The sequence below is a fragment of the Nothobranchius furzeri genome, chromosome 6 (assembly GCF_043380555.1).
Source record: "Nothobranchius furzeri strain GRZ-AD chromosome 6, NfurGRZ-RIMD1, whole genome shotgun sequence".
Lineage (NCBI taxonomy): Eukaryota > Metazoa > Chordata > Actinopteri > Cyprinodontiformes > Nothobranchiidae > Nothobranchius > Nothobranchius furzeri.
In genome coordinates this window covers 79,472,319-79,486,169 of record NC_091746.1, presented here as the reverse complement: position 1 = coordinate 79,486,169, position 13,851 = coordinate 79,472,319, and positions in this window count along the sequence as shown.

Genomic DNA, 13,851 nt, shown 5'->3' with positions numbered 1-13,851 from the left:
CGGGGCTTTGGGAGAATGGCGAAATTCGCCATCACGACATGGAAATACGTTTGTCTCTCATTTCTTCAGTCATTGTGACATCGCCATACAAGTTCTGATGAGTGATCCTACTCTGACCCCTAATAGAATTGGACAGCTGAAGTTTGTGGGCGTGGCCTATTTTCTGAAACAGCGCCCCCTAGGACCATTAAAACAGTCAGCCCCAAGCCATGCTTTGACTGAGGATCACAAATTTGGCACACTAATGTAGTGTACCAGGACCTACAAAAAAGTCTCTTGGAGCCAAGCTCAATGTCGCACAGGAGGTCGGCCATTTTGGTCCAAGTACTCAATTTAGTGGTTTTCGCACACGTTATTAGGAGAATGATATCTCCTCGCCCTTTCCACCGATCACCTTCAAACCTCTGCTATATACTCTTAAGACATAGAGGAAAAAATTCAACCGTCGGATTTTAAATAAGTATAAAGGTGTGGGCGTGGCTAAGCCTCAAACTTTGACCAGTCGCCATTACCTTATTTGACTTAACAACTCCCATGTGCATGATCAGATCAATTTCATACTTTGTCTGTGTGATCACTGACCACATCTGAAGACAGTGACAATGTGGACAGCTGACATCACCTAAGCCCCGCCCCCTGACTACAGGAAGTCAACTGTTTTATGGTGAAATGCCCATATTTGTTCCCTCTAATTTAGTCAAGATGACACTAAGGTCATGCACTGTCTTCATGATGTTGTAATGACCATTCAGATCTGATAGCTTTTCAGAAAGGCAGGGGCTTTGATGCCATGGCGATTTCTGACGTGACGCTGTGACCTTACGTTTGACTGTAACTTCCACAAACAGCCTCCGACTTGCCCGAAACTGAACATCACATCACCAGTGTGGTAAAGATAGAGTATCTCCTAGTGGTGAGACATGTAATGGTGGGCTCAGAGGGGATGCTGAGTCAGGGTAAGGTGTGGACGAGGAGGCCGTTCACGGTTTCTGGTGTCGGGGTGGTTGACTTTCTGTTCCGCCAGACGTTCCCTGGTGCCCCCGGCTGCCGGGCAGGATGGAGAAGCGCGGAGCTGGGTTTGGAGAGTGTCGGGGATGGAGCGGAGGGGGTGCGGAAGGAGGGCGAGCAGCTTCGCTGCGAGGGCCGAACGACGCTGCTTGCAGCTTTAATTAGGCCCGAGCAGTGAAGCTGCGAAGGCCTATTGTATCTGCTCCGTTTATTATTAGGCCCGAGCAGCGAAGCGCTGCGAAGGCCTATTGTATCTGCTCCGTTTCTTTTTCTTTTTTTTTCTTTTTTTTTCTTCCGCGTCTTTGGATGGCCTTTAGGGGGTCTTAGCATATCCAAAAACTCACCAAATTCTGGCCCAATATAGAAAGTGCGTGAAATTTACATATTTCACTGGCAACGTGAAAGTTGGTAAAAAAATGTTTCGACAGCGCCCCCTGGAAAATTTAAAATACCCCTCCGCTTTGACCTTTTTTCATAGTAGAGTGATGAAATTTGGTACACTTGTAGAACTCAACAATACGCACAGAAAAGCCTCTCGCACCCATGGTCAAAATCAAACAGGAAGTCAGCCATTTTGGACTAAAGTGGCCATTTTGACCCCGTTTTGGCCATTTCTAGGGTCTATATTTGGTTGAACAGTTTGGTCATTTTTCGCACGGTGGTCTCAAAAATAGTGTGCGATCGAACAGAAGCGATGGACGATTAAAATGAGACAATAAAATTGACTTTTCGTAAATACTGAAGGGGCGGGACCAGGCCTCAAAGTTCGAGCACTCGCCAAAAAAATTCAAATTGCTATAATTTCATAAATGAAAGAATTACAGTTAAAGAAATGTTCTTTGGACAATCGTCATCGCCCTACGAAGACAAATGAATGGTCGATTGATGATGTCACATAAGCCCCGCCCCCTCAGGACTTAAAAGGTCAAGTTTTACTGGGAAATTTTCCAAAATTCGCCCTTTCAAATAATCAACCCAAATTTGTAGCAGGTAACTGAAGACAAGTTGGGGTTGCTTGGCGTCACTTTATGGGGGTTTTCTCCAGAAGGCGGGGCTGTGGCGGCGCGGCGAAGTCAGGTGTACCGACGTGGCCTTACGTTTGCCTCCCATTTTGTCATTTCTAGAGATATCGCCACAAAACTTCTTGGGAGTGATCCAAGTCCAGCCCCCCAAAAAATGTGATGTGAACATCCGGTGGGCGTGGCCTATTTTCTGAAATAGCGCCCCCTAGGACCATTAAAACTGCCAGCCCCAAGCCATGCTTTGACTGAGGAGTACAAAATTTGGTACACTAATGTGGTGTCTCAGGACCTACAAAAAAGTCTCTTGTGGCCAAGTGCAAAGTCGCACAGGAAGTCGGCCATTTTGGTCCAAGTACTCGATTTAGTGGTTTTCGCACACGTTGTTTGGAGAGTGATGCTCCGTCGCCCTTTTCACCAATTGTCTTCAAGCTTCTGCTATATACTCTTAAGACATAGATGAAAAAATTCAACCGTCGGATTTTAAATAAGTATAAAGGATTGGGCGTGGCTAAGCCTCAAACTTTGACCTGTCGCCACACCACTCTTTTTTTCACAGCTCCCTATTGGACTCCTTTTACCCAATCACCAGCAATCTCTGGCAAATAGCAGCTGACAAGTTGAGGTCACTTGGTCTCCAGTACTGGCAGGTTTCGAAAAAAGGCAGGGCTTTGGGAGCATGGCGAAATTCGCCATCACGCCATGGCTATACGTTTGCCTCTCATTTCTTCAATTATCGTGACATCGCCACAAAATGTCTGGTGAGTGATCCGAGTCTGACCCCCAATAGAACTGGACAGCTGAAGTTTGTGGGCGTGGCCTATTTTCTGAAATAGTGCCCCCTAGGACCATTAAAACTGTCAGCCCCAAGCCATGCTTTGACTGAGGATCACGAAATTTGGTACACTAATGTAGTGTCTCAGGACCTACAAAGAAGTCTCTTGGAGCCAAGCGCAAAGTCGCACAGGAGGTCGGCCATTTTGGTCCAAGTACTTGATTTAGTGGTTTTCGCACATGTTGTTTGGACCTTGATGCCCCGTCGCCCTTTTCACTGATCACCTTCAAACATCTGCTATGTACTCTTAAGACAAAGGGGAAAAAATTCAACCGTCGGATTTTAAATAAGTATAAAGGTGTGGGCGTGGCTAAGCCTCAAATTTTGACCTTTCGCCATTACATTACTTGACTTAACTCCCATGTGCATGATCAGATCGTATATCAAACGTTGTCTGTGTGATCACTGACCACATCTGAAGACAATGATAATGTGGACAGCTGACATCACCTAAGCCCCGCCCCCTGACTATTGGAAGTCCATTGATTTTTGGTGAAATGCCCATATTTGTCCCCTTTAATTTAGTCAACATGACACTAAGATCATGCACTGTCTTCATGATGTTGTAATGACCATTCAGATCTGATAGCTTTCCAGATAGGGAGGGACTTTGATGCCATGGCGAATTCTGGCGTGACGCCATGACCTTACGTTTGACTGTAACTTCCACAAACAGCCTCCAATCTGCCCGAGACTGAACATTGCAATGAACAATCATGCCCTTTAGCCAACGAGGCACAAACGGTTGGAGAATGTTGTGTAATATCACCACAGCGCCCCCTACATACCTTTAAAACTGTAACAACTCCTACAGAAGAGGTCGTAATTGCATCAAACTTGCCATATGTTATCACACAAAGGAACCCAACACAATCATGTGGTAAATGGTAGATATAGCTTTAGCTCCGCCCCTTGACAGATATTAGGCCCTGAATAACACATGCATGATGCAATTCACACCAAACTGCATACAAATGACTCTTATCAACCTAGAAACTTCTTCATGGAATATTTCCTAAATTTGGAACAGCACCCCCTAGATACAATAAAACCTTTGTTACTTCTGCAAAAAAGCTCCAAACTATATTAAACTTGATGGGAGTCATCACACAACTGCAATCAACACATGTATGTGCTCACTTTTTCAAATCACTTTAACTCTGCCCACTTGCAGCCTTTTGTCTCTAGATGACACATGCAACAATTGATTGGTACCAAATTAACAGGAAACCATCTTTGATGACCAAATATACCTCTATGGGATTTAGTTGTAAATGGTCACAGCACCCCTAGATAGGTTCAAACTTTATTAACTTCTAAAGACAAAGTCAGAATGGCAATATACTTGGCTTGTGACATCACATGACTGCACCAAACACATTGATGTGGTTGTTGGTTTTAATCCCTGTAGCTCTGCCCCTTTCAGCTCACTGGTTCTAGAAAGAACACACAGTGTCTGATTGATGTCAAAATAACAGAAAACCATCTTTGTCAACCAAAGCTGACCTCAATGGGTCACAACGCACTCTAGATAAATTTGACCTACGATAACTTAAAAAAACGTGGTCAGAAAAGCATTAAAGTTTGTCTCTGTTATCACACCACCAGTGTGGTAAATATAGAGTATGCCCTAGTGGTGAGACGTGTAATATAATGGTGGGCTCAAAGGGGATGCTGAGTCAGGGTGAGGTGCGGATGAGGTGACCGTTAGCAGTTTCTGGTGTCGGGGTGGTTGACGTTTCTGTTTCGCAGACGTAGCCTGGTGCCCCGGGCTGCCGGCCAGGCCGGAGCGGCGCGGAGCTGCGAGGGCCGAACGACGCTGCTTGCAGCTTTAATTACGCTTTCTTTCTTTCTTTCTTTTTTCTTCCGCGTCTTTGACTGGCCTTTAGGGGGTCTTAGCATATCCAAAAAGTCACCAAATTCTGGCCCAATATTGAAAGTGCGTGAAATTTACATATTTCACTGGCAATGTGAAAGTTCATAAAAGAATGGCTGAACAGCGCCCCCTAGAAAGTGAAAAATACCCCTCTCCATAAAGCTTAGTTTATCGTACAGTTATGAAATTTGGTACACTTGTAGAACTCAACAATACGCACAGAAAAGCCTCTTGCATCCATGGTCAATATCAAACAGGAAGTCGGACATTTTGGACTAAAGTGGCCATTTTGACCCAGTTTCGGCCATTTCTTGGGTCTATATTTGGTTGAACAGTTTGGTCATTTTTCGCACGATCGTCTCAAAAATAGTGTGCGATCGAACAGAAGCGACGGACGATTAAAATGAGACAATAAAATTGACTTTTCGTAAATACTGAAGGGGCGGGACCAGGCCTCAAAGTTCGAGCACTCGCCAAAAAAATTCAAATTGCTATAATTTCATAAATGAAAGAATTACAGTTAAAGTAACTTTCTATGGACAATCATCATCGCCCCCCGAAGACAAATGAATGGTCAATTGATGATGTCACATAAGCCCCGCCCCTTCAGGACTTAAAAGGTCAAGTTTTACTGGGAAATTTTCCAAAATTTGCCCTTTCAAATAATCATCCCAAATTTGTATCAGGTAACTGAAGACAAGTTGGGGTTGCTTGGCGTCACTTTATGGGAGTTTTCTGCAGAAGGCGGGGCTGTGGCGGCGCAGCGAACTCAGGCGTACCACTTAGGCCTTACGTTTGCCTCCCATTTCGTCATTTCTAGAGATATCGCCACGAAACTTCTTGTGAGTGATCCTAGTCCGGCCCCCCAAAAAATCTGATGTGACATTCCGGTGGGCGTGGTCTATTTGCTGAAATAGCGCCCCCTAGGACCATTAAAACTGACAGCCCCAAGCCATGCTTTGACTGAGGATTACGAAATGTGGTACACTAATGTGGTGTCTCAAGACCTACAAAAAAGTCTCTTGGAGCCAAGTGCAAAGTCGCACAGGAAGTCGGCCATTTTGGTCCAAGTGCGTGATTTAGTGGTTTTCGCACACGTTGTTTGGAGAGTGATGCTCCGTCGCCCTTTTCACCAATCGCCTTCACACTTCTGCTATATACTCTTAAGACATAGATGAAAAAATTCAACCGTCGGATTTTAAATAAGTATAAAGGTGTGGGCGTGGCTAAGCCTCAAACTCTTACTTGTCGCCACGCCACTCTTTTTTTCACAGCTCCCTATTGGACTCCTTTTATCCAATCACCACCAAACAGTGGCAAATAGCAGCAGACAAGTTGAGGTCACTAGGTCTATAGTACTGGCAGGTTTCGAATAAAGGCGGGGCTTTGGGAGCATGGCGAAATTCGCCATCACGCCATGGAAATACGTTTGTCTCTCATTTCTTCAATCATTGTGACATTGCCACACAATTTCTGATGAGTGATCCTACTCTGACCCCTAATATAATTGGACAGCTGAAGTTTGTGGGCGTGGCCTATTTTCCAAAACAGTGCCCCCTAGGACCATTAAAACAGTCAGCCCCAAGCCATGCTTTGACTGAGGATCACAAAATTTGGCACACTAATGTAGTGTCTCAGGACCTACAAAAAAGTCTCTTGGAGCCAAGCGCAATGTCGCACAGGAGGTCGGCCATTTTGGTGCAATTACTCAATTTAGTGGTTTTCGCACACGTTATAAGGAGAATGATATCTCCTCGCCCTTTCCACCGATCACCTTCAAACTCCTGCTATATACTCTTAAGACATAGAGGAAAAAATTCAACCGTCGGATTTTAAATAAGTATAAAGGTATGGGCGTGGCTAAGCCTCAAACTTTGACCAGTCGCCATTACTTTATTTGACTTAATAACTCCCATGTGCATGATCAGATCAATTTCATACTTTGTCTGTGTGATCACTGACCACATCTGAAGACAGTGACAATGTGGACAGCTGACATCACCTAAGCCGCGCACCCTGACTAAAGGAAGTCTATTGTTTTATGGTGAACTGCCCATATTTGTCCCCTCTAATTTAGTCAAGATGACACTAAGGTCATGCACTGTCTTCATGATGTTGTAATGACCATTTAGATCTGATAGCTTTTCAGAAAGTGAGGGGCTTTGATGCCATGGCGATTTCTGGCGTGACGCTGTGACCTTACGTTTGACTGTAACTTCCACAAACAGCCTCCGATTTGCCCGAGACTGAACATCACATCACCAGTGTGGTAAAGATAGAGTATCTCCTAGGGGTGAGACATGTAATGGTGGGCTCAGAAGGGATGCTGAGTCAGGGTGAGGTGTGGACGAGGAGGCCTTTCACGGTTTCCGGTGTTGGGGTGGCTGACTTTCTGTTCCGACAGGCATGCCCTGATGCCCTCGGCTGCCGGCCAGGATGGAGAAGCGCGGAGCCGGGTTTGGAGAGCGTCGGGGATGGAGCGGAGGGGGTGCTGAAGGAGGGCGAGCAGCTTCGCTGCGAGGGCCGAACGACGCTGCTTGCAGCTTTAATTAGGCCCGAGCAGCGAAAGCGCTGCGAAGGCCTCTTGTTTTTGCTCTGTTTATTATTTTTTTTTTTATTTATTATTCCGGTGCCGCTTTGAATGGCTTTTTGGGGACCTTAACATACCCCAAAACTCACAATATTTTGCATACTTGTCAGGCCTGGTGAAAAATTTGATATTTTAAAGGTCCCAAAAAAATCGCTAAGAAATTGGCTGAACAGCGCCCCCTAGAAAATGAAAAAAAACCCTCTCCATAAAGCTTAGTTTATCGTACCGTTATGAAATTTGGTACACTTATAGTACTCAATAGTCCGCACAGAAAAGTCTCTTGCAAGCATGGTCAATATCAAACAGGAAGTCGGCCATTTTGGGTTGAAATGGCGATTTTTTGCCGTTTTGGCCGTTTTTAGGGTCCGTTTCTGATTGGATTGCTCGATCATTTTTTGCACGATCATCTCAAAAATTCTGTAAAATTGCTCAGAAGAGATGGGCGAACAAAATGAGACAATAAAATTGACTTTTCGTAAATACTGAAGGGGCGGGGCCAGGCCTCGAAGTTTGACTACTCGCCAAAAATTTTTAAATTGCTATAACTTCATAACTGAATGGAATAGAGTTACCAAACTTTCTGTGGTCATTCGTCATCACCTCACAAAGTAAATTGAATGGTCGCATGATGACATCACACAAGCCCCGCCCCCTCAGGACCAAAAAGGTTAAGTTTTACTGTGAAAGGTCCCAAATTGCCCCATTTCACTAAATCACCACAAATTTGTAGCTGGTAACTCAAGACAAGTGGGGGTTGCTTGGTGTCACATTATGTGAGTTTTCGGCAGAGGGCGGGGCTGTGGCGGCGCGGCGAAGTCAGGCGTACCGCCGTGGCCTTACGTTTGCCTCCCATTTCGTCATTTCTAAAGATATCATCACGAAACTTCTTGTGAGTGATCCTAGTCTGGCCCCCCAAAAGATCTGATGTGAACATCCGGTGGGCGTGGCCTATTTTCTGAAATAGCGCCCCCTAGGACCATTAAAACTGTCAGCCCCAAGCCATGCTTTGACTGAAGATTACGAAATTTGGTACACTAATGTGGTGTCTCAGGACCTACAAAAAAGTCTCTTGGACCCAAGTGCAAAGTCGCACAGGAAGTCGGCCATTTTGGTCCAAGTACGCGATTTACTGGTTTTCGCACACCTTGTTTGGAGAGTGATGCTCCGTCGCCCTTTTCACCAATCTCCTTGAAACGTCTGCTATATACTCTTAAGACAAAGAGGAAAAAATTCAACCGTCGGAATTTTCAAAAGTTTAACGGTGTGGGCGTGGCTAAGCCTCAAACTTTGACCTGTCGCCACGCCACTCATTTTTTCACAGCTCCCTACTGGACTCCTTTTACCCAATCAGCAGGAATCTCTGGCAAACAGCAGTAGACAACTTGAGGTCACTTGGTATCCAGTACTGGCAGGTTTCAAAAAAAGGCGGGGCTTCAGGAGCATGGCGAAAATCGCCATCACGCCGTGGAAGTATGTTTGCCTCTCATTTCTTCAGTTATCGTGATATTGCTACGAAACTTCTGGTGCGTGATCCTAGTCTGACCCCCAAGCGACATAGATATCTGAATTTAGTGGGCGTGGCCTATTTTCTTAAATAGCGCCCCCTAGGACCATTTAAACTAATAGCCCCAAGCTATGCTTTGACTGAGGATTACGAAATTTGGTACACTAATGTGGTGTCTCAGGACCTACAAAAAAGTCTCTTGGAGCCAAGCGCAAAGTCGCACAGGAAGTCGGCCATTTTGGTCCAAGTGCGCGATTTAGTGGTTTTCGCACACGTTGTTTGGAGAGTGATGCTCCGTCGCCCTTTTCACCAATCTCCTTCAAACTTCTGCTATATACTCTTAAGACATAGGGGAAAAAATTCAACCGTCGGATTTTTCAAAAGTTGAAAGATGTGGGCGTGGCTAAGCCTCAAACTTTGACCTGTCGCCACGCCACTCTTTTTTTCACAGCTCCCTACTGGACTCCTTTTACCCAAACACCAGGATTCTGTGGCAAACAGCAGTAGACAAGTTGAGGTTACTTTGTCTTCAGTACTGGAAGGTTTTGAAAAAAGGCGGGGCTTTGGGAGCATGGCGAAAATCGCCATCACGCCATGGAAATACGTTTGCCTCTCATTTCTTAAGTTATCGAGATATCACCTCGAAATTTGTTGTGAGTGATCCTAGTCTGACCCCCAATAGAAATGGACAGCTAAAATTTGTGGGCGTGGCCATTTTTCGGAAATAGCGCCCCCTAGGACCATTAAAACTGTCAGCCCCTAGCCATTCTTTGACTGAGGATTACGAAATTTGGTACACTAATGAGGTGTCTCCGGACCTACAAAAAAGTCTCTTGGAGCCAAGTGCAAAGTCGCACAGGAAGTCGGGCATTTTGGTCCAAGTACGCGATTTAGTTGTTTTGGCACACGTTGTTTGGAGAGTGATGCTCCGTTGCCCTTTTCACCAATCGCCTTCAAACTTCTGCTATTTACTCTTAAGACATAGGAGAAAAAATTCAACCGTCGGATTTTTCAAAAGTTGAAAGGTGTGGGCGTGGCTAAGTCTCAAACTTTGACCTTTCGCCATTACTTTACTTGACTTAATAACTCCCATGTGCATGATCAGATCTTTTTCGAACTTTGTCTGTGTGATCATTGACCATATCTTTAAACAATGACAATGTGGACAGCTGACATCACCTAAGCCCCGCCCCCTGAATACAGGAAGTCTATTGTTTTATGCTGAAATGCCCATATTTGTCCCCTCTAATTTAGTCAACATGACACTAAGGTCATGCACGGTCTTCATGATGCTGTAATGACCATTCAGATCTGATAGCTTTCCAGATAGGGAGGGGCTTTGATGCCATGGCGAATTCTGGCGTAACGCCGTAACCTTACAATTCAATTTAATGGTGAGCTCAGAGTCGATGCTGAGTCAGGGTGAGGTGCGGACGAGGAGGCCATTTGCGGTTTCTGGTGTCGGGGTGGTTGACGTTTCTGTTCTGCCAGACGTGCCCTGGTGCCCCGGGCTGCCGGCCAGGCCGGAGCGGCGCGGAGCTGCGAGGGCCGAACGACGCTGCTTGCAGCTTTAATTAGGCCCGAGCAGCGAAGCGCTGCGAAGGCCTATTGTATCTGCTCCGTTTATTAGGCCCGAGCAGCGAAAGCGCTGCGAAGGCCTCTTGTTTTTGCTCTGATTAGGCCCGAGCAGCGAAAGCGCTGCGAAGGCCTCTTGTTTTTGCTCTGATTATTATTATTTTTTGTTATTCCGTGCCCCCTTTGAACAGCTTTTTGGGGACCTTAACATACCCCAAAACTCACAATATTTTGCACACTTGTCAGGCCTGGTGAAAAATTTGATATTTTAAAGGTCCCAAAAAAATCGCAAAGAAAATGGCTGAACAGCGCCCCCTACAAAGTGAAAAAAACCCCTCTCCATAAAGCTTAGTTTATCGTACAGTTATGAAATTTGGTACACTTGTAGTACTCAACAGTCCGCACAGAAAAGTCTCTTGCAACCATGGTCAATATCAAACAGGAAGTCGGCCATTTTGGGTTGAAATGGCGATTTTTTGCCGTTTTTGCCGTTTTTAGGGTCCGTTTCTGATTGGATTGCTCGATCATTTTTCGCACGATCGTCTCAAAAATTGTGTAAAATTGCTCAGAAGGGATGGGCGAACAAAATGAGATAAGGATTCTGAGTTTTCGTATATGTTGAAGGGGCGGAGCCAGGCCTCGAAGTTTGACTACTCGCCAAAAATATTTAAATTGCTATAACTTCATAACTGAATGGAATAGAGTTACCAAACTTTCTGTGGTCATTCGTCATCCACCCACAAAGTAAATTGAAAGGTCGGATGATGACATCACACAAGCCCCGCCCCCTCAGGACCAAAAAGATCAAGTTTTACTGTGAAAGGTCCCAAATTGCCCCATTTCACTTAATCACCACAAATTTGTAGCTGGTAACTCAAGACAAGTGGGGGTTGCTTGGCGTCACTTTATGGGAGTTTTCGGCAGAGGGCGGGGCTGTGGTGGCGCGGCGAATTCAGGCGTACCGCCTTGGCCTTACGTTTGCCTCCCATTTCGTCATTTCCAAAGATATCGTCACGAAACTTCTTGTGAGTGATCCTAGTCCGGCCCCCCAAAAGATCTGATGTGAACATCTGGTGGGCGTGGCCTATTTTCTGAAATAGCGCCCCCTAGGACCATTAAAACTATTAGCCCCAAGCCATGCTTTGACTGAGGATTACGAAATTTGGTACACTAATGTGGTGTCTCAGGACCTACAAAAAAGTCTCTTGGAGTCAAGTTCAAAGTCGCACAGGAAGTCGGCCATTTTGGATCAAGTACGCGATTTAGTGGTTTTCGCACACGTTGTTTGGAGAGTGATGCTCCGTCGCCCTTTTCACCAATCTCCTTCAAACTTCTGCTATATACCCTTAAGACATAGGGGAAAAAATTCAACCGTCGGATTTTTCAAAAGTTGAAAGGTGTGGGCGTGGCTAAGCCTCAAACTTTGACCTGTCGCCACGCTACTCTTTTTTTCACAGCTCCCTACTGGACTCCTTTTACCCAATCACCAGGATTCTGTGGCAAACAGCAGTAGACAAGTTGAGGTTACTTGGTCTCCAGTACTGGCAGGTTTTGAAAAAAGGCGGGGCTTTGGGACCATGGCGAAAATCGCCATCACGCCATGGAAATACGTTTGTCTCTCATTTCTTCAGTTATCGTGATATTGCTACGAAACTTCTGGTGAGTGATCCTAGTCTGAGCTCCAAGAGAAATAGACAGCTGAATTTTGTGGGCGTGGCCTATGTTTTGAAATAGCGCCCCCTAGGACCATTTAAACTATTAGCCCCAAGCCATGCTTTGACTGAGGATTACGAAATTTGGTACACTAATGTGGTGTCTCAGGACCTACAAAAAAGTCTCTTGGAGTCAAGTTCAAAGTCGCACAGGAAGTCGGCCATTTTGGATCAAGTACGCGATTTAGTGGTTTTCGCACACGTTGTTTGGAGAGTGATGCTCCGTCGCCCTTTTCACCAATCTCCTTCAAACTTCTGCTATATACCCTTAAGACATAGGGGAAAAAATTTAACCGTCGGATTTTTCAAAAGTTGAAAGGTGTGGGCGTGGCTAAGCCTCAAACTTTGACCTGTCGCCACGCTACTCTTTTTTTCACAGCTCCCTACTGGACTCCTTTTACCCAATCACCAGGATTCTGTGGCAAACAGCAGTAGACAAGTTGAGGTTACTTGGTCTCCAGTACTGGCAGGTTTTGAAAAAAGGCGGGGCTTTGGGACCATGGCGAAAATCGCCATCACGCCATGGAAATACGTTTGTCTCATTTCTTCAGTTATCGTGATATTGCTACGAAACTTCTGGTGAGTGATCCTAGTCTGAGCTCCAAGAGAAATAGACAGCTGAAGTTTGTGGGCGTGGCCTATATTCTTAAATAGCGCCCCCTAGAGCCATTAAAACTTTCAGCCCCAAGCCATGCTTTGACTGAGGATTACGAAATTTGGTACACTAATGTGGGGTCTCAGGACCTACAAAAAAGTCTCTTGGAGCCAAGCGTAAAGTCGCACAGGAAGTCGGCCATTTTGGTGCAAGTACGTGATTTAGTGGTTTTCGCACACATTGTTTGGAGAGTGATGCTCCGTCGCCCTTTTCACCAATCACCTTCAAACTTCTGCAATACACTCTTAAGACATAGGGGAAAAAATTCAACCGTCGGATTTTTCAAAAGTTGAAAGGTGTGGGCGTGGCTAAGCCTCAAACGTTGACCTTTCGCCATTACTTTACTTGACTTAATAACTCCCATGTGCATGATCAGATCTTTTTCGAACTTTGTCTGTGTGATCATTGACCATATCTGTAAACAATGACAATGTGGACAGCTGACATCACCTAAGCCCCGCCCCCTGACTACAGGAATTTATTTTTTATGCTGAAATGCCCATATTTGTCCCCTCTAATTTAGTCAACATGACCCTAAGGTCATGCACTGTCTTCATGATGCTGTAATGACCATTCAGATCTGATAGCTTTCCAGAAAGGGAGGGGCTTTGATGCCATGGCGAATTCTGGCGTAACGCCGTAATCTTAATATTCAATTTAATGGTGAGCTCAGAGGGGATGCTGAGTCAGGGTGAGGTGCAGACTAGGAGGCCATTCGCGGTTTCTGGTGTCGGGGTGGTTGACGTTTCTGTTCTGTCAGACGTGCACTGGTGCCCCGGGCTGCCGTCCAGACCGGAGCGGCGCGGAGCTGCGAGGGCCGAACGACGCTGCTTGCAGCTTTAATTAGGCCCGAGCAGCGAAAGCGCTGCGAAGGCCTCTTGTTTTTGCTCTGATTATTATTATTTTTTGTTATTCCGTGCCCCCTTTGAACAGCTTTTTGGGGACCTTAACATACCCCAAAACTCACAATATTTTGCACACTTGTCAGGCCTGGTGAAAAATTTGATATTTTAAAGGTCCCAAAAAAATCGCAAAGAAAATGGCTGAACAGCGCCCCCTACAAAGTGAAAAAAACCC